Here is a 6,816-nt window from a genome sequence, read left to right as displayed (position 1 = left end):
TCCAGAGGCTACGGAAGAAGGATCGCTTGAGCCCAGGAGTTCAAGGATGCGGCACGCTATGATTGTACCTATGAATAACCAGTGCACTCCAGCCTGGGCAAAATAGGGAGACCCCATCTCTTAGAAAAAGCTGTCCAGGCAGGTTGGGGTAATTTGAATTGTCAACTTGCTATTATTTTCTAGTACCTGAGCTAGACTTTTTAATCTATAAAATCCATTTGTATTGCAGAAAAACCACGGATTCACAATGGCAATGATTGGATTGTGGCAGTTGATATCTCCTATTGTGGTAGCATAGGGACTCTCTGGAATACCCTTATCTCTTCTAGAGATTTGTATTGAATGTCACCAAAAGTACTTTTCTACGTAGTATTTCATTATGAGATCAGTTGGTCCTCAGGTATTGTTGCTATTCCCGTTTTACACGAAAGGAATCTAATGTTTAACAGTCATCTTAAATGACTTGCTCCCAGTCACACAGCTCATTAGCGGCAGAGCTGGGACAAGCAGCCAGGTCTCACAAAGTCCTAACCCAGTGCTCTACTACACAATACTCTCTCAAAATTATTGGGAATTATTTTAGGCTCATCCAAAATGACCAGAATGTAATGAGTTATTTCTGTCCCTTCTTAACTCCACCACATTATCTTGGGCTACTTTATAAACTGTGCCTTAAATGAAAAATACTACTCTTTCCCGCAGGATAACCAGCAGCTGTCTGCCAGCACAAAGATACTTCTTCCAAGAATCTTTGGGAGCTGGCGAGATGTATACATGGTCAAATCAGGATTTCTAGTTGATAATAGTATGACCATAATCCAGACAGTAGACTACAATCCAAGTCTTCCCAGCAACGTCTTTCCTATTTAACCTGTTTTGTTTTTTTTGAGATGGGGTCTTGCTCTGTTGCCCAGGCTGGAGAGCAGTGGTACGATCTTGGCTCACTGCAGCCTCGACCTCCTGGTCTCAAGCAATCCTCCCACCTCAGCTTCCCGAGTAGCTGGGACTATGAGCGTGCGCCACCACACCTGGCTAACTTTTGTAGAGACAGGGTCTCGCAATGTTGCCCAGACTGGTCTTGAACTCTTGGCTTTAAGTGATACTCCCACTTTGGCCTCCAAAAGTGCTGGGATTACAAGCATTGCAGCTGACCAATTCATTTTTTAAATGCCTATGATCACTCCCTCTCACCACTAGATGGCCAATGGCATAGTGAGACTTTCTTCTGACTATAAATGCTCTGTTCAGATTTTTCTCAAAGCCACATGACTGCAGGGGGAGTAATTATTGCGTCTCTTCCTCCCAAGTCTTTAGGATCTGGTATACTCCAGATTTCTTCAAGCTCAGAAAGGCCAGTCTTCGAAGAACACAGCTTTCGAGATATCCAAATCCAATACCTAGGTGTGCAAACACTGATTTCACTCCCTGCATCATAGCAACCCATTCTATCTATATCCTGCCCCCGTCCACCTTACCCATAACTTGACTAAGAGGAGGTAGTTGATGTCAATTGGGAATCACATGGGATGGAACCACTGCTGCTTAACAACCATTTCCTCAGCTATCTTCCCATAGGCTGGGATACAAAGTTCCCAGTCCGACCTCTCTCTCTGACCTCTACCAGCTTTAAGGAGCCTCACATGAGCATTTTTCATGATGCAGGCAACTGGCAGGCAGTCTGATCCTTTCCTTTATTCACTAAGATTGTTGCTAAAATGCAAAGTTACTAGGTAACAAAAATAATATTAAATTAACTTGATCAATTTAAGAACCCTATATGGATAATTCAGGCAAGAATAAAACCTTTACTCAATAGCAGTTTTACCTATTTTATCCAAAGAACTTCAGCAGCCCCTTACCACACGTGTTAACTGCTGAGCCAGAAAAGAATCAGAAAAAGTATGGAACAGAACTGCATTCTTAACAAACCATGCCATGTAGCCTAACTTCTACATTATACAGATGAGGAACTAGACCTAGGAACTGGGTTGCCCAAGACCAAATAGTGACAGAAATTACTAAAATCCAGGCCTTGCCCCTCAGTCTCTGCCCTTTCCGCTGTACTCTGCCACATATTCTTCGTTGGAAGAGCATCATGACCCATTACACGGCCCTGAGCTCCATCCCATGTGTCCCACCTGGTGGCAAGTAGGTTGAGGATGGGACTCCATCTATTCCCTGTGCACTTTCAGTGTCTTGCTCTACAGTTTATAAACCGTGTGGCCTTCATTCACACATAATGGCAATAATTTGCCAAAGCAGTCTTACCTTCCTCAGAAACATAAACAAACAAAAATAACAGGTTTTACTGATCCTGAGTCGAGTGTTTAAGAAGCAAAACTGCAGGGGGCAAAGGGTTATTACACAGCAGGAGGAGGTACAAAAGGTGTGGAGCTATTTTAGTCTTTTTGGTCAAGTGGTGAAAATTTTGGCTCAAATACTAGTGCCTTGCTGAGAAATATTGTGGGATAAGTGACCATACTAGGTCTTTGTAGGACAAGCTTGAATTTGTATTGGCAACAGTCATATAAATATTACTTACCCTTGTAACAGTCTAGCAAGAAAACCTCTACCATGACTGAGGTGGCTGATACTGGCATCAGTCCTCTCAATTTTCTGTTAGGCAGAAAAATCTGAGGTTTTATTATGTATCATACAGGTGCATAAAACAACACGCATTAGCTATCTCATTTTACATTTTTTTTCCAGAAGATTCCTAAAACCCTCTAAAGGATTTATAAATACATTGCACACATAATTTTTGTTTTTATGGATTTTTGTCTATATAAATCAGTCTCTTATTGAATTCCTCTTCAAGACTTTGAAGCAGCTATGTATATACGTTAGCATGTGTGCCAAAGTCTAAATGAAACTGGGTAAACTGGTTAAAATAGTCTCTTAATTTTTCAAGAAAATGTGAGTACATTCATGAATAGATCCTCCTGCAGGCTGAGACTCAGTGAGAGTAGCTCAAAATTAGTTAGGATAAAGTCTGTAAACTCAGCAACCAAAGCATTACTCAGGCTTAGGAACACAAGAGAAATTCTATTTTCTATTCATGGAATCATCCCCTCCCCACCCTCAAATCCTCTTTCCTAACCGTTCACTGTGCACAAGACCTCAGTGGGCTCTCTTGCCTGGCTCTAATCTCTTGTCCCATAGTCCAAGGTGACCAGAAGTAGCCAGCCACCCTAGCAATACAATCATAAACCAGACCCAGGATCCCATCTCCTGCTGGTGTGGGAGTGAACTAACTCAACAGATTCTCCCTACACACCTTCCCCAATGTATCTAACCGGCTACATTTAAGCCTTGCAGACCCATATTCGCCCTTATTTAAAGGAAAGGATTGCTGGGCTAGACCTACTTTGTTACTGTAGTAAAATACTGTAGCAAAATAAAATTACTATTTTAACTTTTAAAGTATACAATTCAGTGGCATTTAGTGCATTCACAAGGTGTACAACCATCACCACTATCTAGTTCAGAACATTTTAATCACCTAAAATATATCTTGTAGCCAATAGCAATCACACCTCCATTACCCCCAGCTGGCAACCAGAATTTTGCTTTCTAATCATTTACGAAAGCAGTTAACATTGCTTAGGCTACTACAGCTAATACTTCTACTCACTGAGAAAAGCCAATTATTTCAATGACTCAAAAGGGCTTTTGTGTAAGATTTTGAGTATTAACATCTGGATTCAAGTCATTATATCCCCGTTTATTTTGTTAAACTTGGGCAGATCACAAAAATCTGGGTCTCTCATCCCCAATTTGTGAAACGGAATGATTATACAGCCTTCGCGCCTCCACCACAAGTGCTGATCATTCCTTGACCTTATTTTTTCATCTTATAGTGGAATTCATAAAAGCTAAAAGATTCAGATTATATTACTCAAAGACTAAAGACTCCCTAATCAATTTTCAGTTCCTCTTAAGGATTTAGGAAATAGTCTGCCTCATATTTAGAAAGAAGGCTTAGCCATTTTTTCGTTGCTTCCCTTCTAAGCTCAAATTAACCTACTGACTTTTTAAAGCTAACCATCTGCCTGAACTTGCATTGTCTGGCACACTAAGTGCACTTGATAGAAGCTGGAATAAATGACTGAAATATCCAAGAAGCCAAATCGTTGCAAGTGACACTTCTGATATGGTTTTTGTAGAAACTGAAGGTTTTTTGGTTTAAAATTGTCATTATTTCTTTGAATTTCTAAGTTGCAATGAAAATAATCTTATCTACTTTACATTCATGCTTTGTGTCATCAAAAATCAAATATTTTTAATGGAAATCAATGGATAATAAAATTTGTTTTGAATATATACACACATAGTACAACTAAGTCAGATTCTGCAGATTATCTGGGATATCAGTATTTTTTAAAAGTTCCCCACATGATCCTTTTTGCTAGTCATGAAATCATCTCCCCACAAAATAAAACGTTCCTCTCCTAACTGTCGAGAAGCACTGCTAAATATCACCGTGCAGCACCGGCATTATCTATCTACCTTGTTTTTCTTCCCCTACTCTCCGAAGAAAAGGGTGTTTCACATAAAGTCACATCCAAAAATCACCTTAATAACCTAAACTTCACAATCATAAGTTGTAATCAAGTTTCACACTCCCAAGCTATACCACTGGTATTGTTATTTAATAAGCTATACTAAAATTATGGTAACAACGAAAGTCTTTCAGGCCATTTACTGTTTTCCGGGCTCTCATTAAACTATGATTACTTCCCAGAAAAAAAAAAAAAAAAAACATTGCTTCTTAATTTCTTTTGGTATTACTAGGGAGAAAAAAAAGGAAAAAATAAATGATGACCAGATTACAATTATCAACTCAACTCAAAGCAAACCTTTCAAGGTTGCTCTGTAGCTTAGCCTGATTACTGTGTCACCCCACAAGGGAGCTGTGAAAGTTTCCAAATAAGAAACTGCCACTAATTCAGTAATTTTACTTTATTAGCAGTTCTGTATCACTTACAAGGGTTTAACGTATACAGTAGAGATGACTTCTAATTTACATATAAATAAGCTTTCTGCTCTTAAAAATTAAACGACCCTAGAGTTGATTTTAAATGTTCTCACCACAAAAAGTAAGTATGTAAGGTAGTGGATATGTTAATTAACTTGATTTAGCCATTCCATAATGTATACATTATACCCCATATATGTAATTTTTGCCCATTAAATTTTAGAAACTATTAAACGAGCCATTAACAAATCTACACACAATACTTTCAGTAAGTGTCCATAAATATTACATCTATGTCTAAACTTTGTGGTATCTGACAGAAGAGTACAAGGTACAGTCTCTTGCCTGTAATCCCAGCACTTTGGGAGGCTAAAGTGGGAGGATCATTTGAGGTCAAGAGTTAAAGGCCAGCCTGGACAACATAGCAAGACCCCCATCTCTACAAAACAAAAAGTTTAAACATAAAAGAGTTACAAAAAAATAAAGCCTACGGTTGGCAAAAAGACAAAGATAAAGCATGTTTAAAATAGGGCCTTTTCGGGCGCAGTGGCTCACGCCTGTAATCCCAGCACTTTGGGAAGCCGAGGCGGGCAGATCACAAGGTCAGGAGATCAAGACCATCATGGCTAACATGGTGAAACCCCGTCTCTACTAAAAATACAAAAAAATTAGCCGGGCGTGGTGGTGGGCGCCTGTAGTCCCAACTACTCGGGAGGCTGAGGCAGGAGAATGGTGTGAACCCAGGAAGCGGAGCTTGCAGTGAGTGGAGATCACGCCACTGCACTCCAGCCTGAGCAACAGTGAGACTCTGTCTCAAAAAAAAAAAAAAAAAAAAATTGGGCCTTTTGTCAAACAATTGTCAGTGCTTTCATTTGATTGTGCTGTTTGTAGATTAAACTGCTAAAGATGAGATTTAGGCAAATGGAGACCCTTAAAATACATAGGTTGTGTTTTCAAACTCAAAAGAGAACTATGAAGATGGGTGTATTTTGCACGAAATACCAAACTAGCCTATGCTCAAGGTGGTTTCCACTGTGTATTCCATTTTTCTCTACTAGGTAGTTTCCCTCAAGACAGCAAAATGGCTATAACAGTCCCAGGCCTAATCTTACACAGGCAGACCACACCCCTTAGCGAGAGCACTTCCTCATCCATTCTTCAACAAATCCTAGGTGTCATTCTCTTTGGATCAACCTAGGTTACCTGTTCAACACAGAATCAGATTATTACCTTGTTTACAGCAATGGTTCCCCACCCAATCTGATATCCTTTTACTCTGCTGAAATAAAATTCCTAGATAATACCTACCTACACACAGACACACACAACTTAAAGAAAAACCAAATAAAACTCTTAATTGTTAAGGGAGAAATAAAATTTACGATAAAATGTACGTTGTAATACATAAATACTCAGGTACGGCTACAACAGAAGACAGAGATGAATGTGACAGCTACAAATGAAAACTGACCCTTGTGTATTATAATGGCAATCCCAATAATATGTTGATGATATAATTTTCCAAAATGGCGAACAACTCTTGAAAGCATTCTAAACATTATTTCCTTGATTTATAAGGTAGTTGTATTGCTAAAAATTCAGTGTACTGCATATTAAAACCACACAAAAATATTTTGCATTAATATATTAAAAAGTCAGACGCTAGGATCAGATCATTATAAACAGGTTTTTTACCTATTTGAGTATCTGATAGGAAATCAGAAAGTCATGCAGGACAAGGGATAATTCTTCCTGGTCCTACCCATCAAATTGTTTGCAGTGTCCCCTAACCACTGAAGAAACACCCCTACAAACTGTCAAAATACCCCTCTAGGAGG

This window comes from Pan troglodytes, chromosome 12 (genome assembly GCF_028858775.2).
Source record: "Pan troglodytes isolate AG18354 chromosome 12, NHGRI_mPanTro3-v2.0_pri, whole genome shotgun sequence".
In the NCBI taxonomy this organism is placed as follows: domain Eukaryota; kingdom Metazoa; phylum Chordata; class Mammalia; order Primates; family Hominidae; genus Pan; species Pan troglodytes.
The sequence above is the reverse complement of the archived record's forward strand: the minus strand, read 5'-3'. Positions refer to the sequence as shown.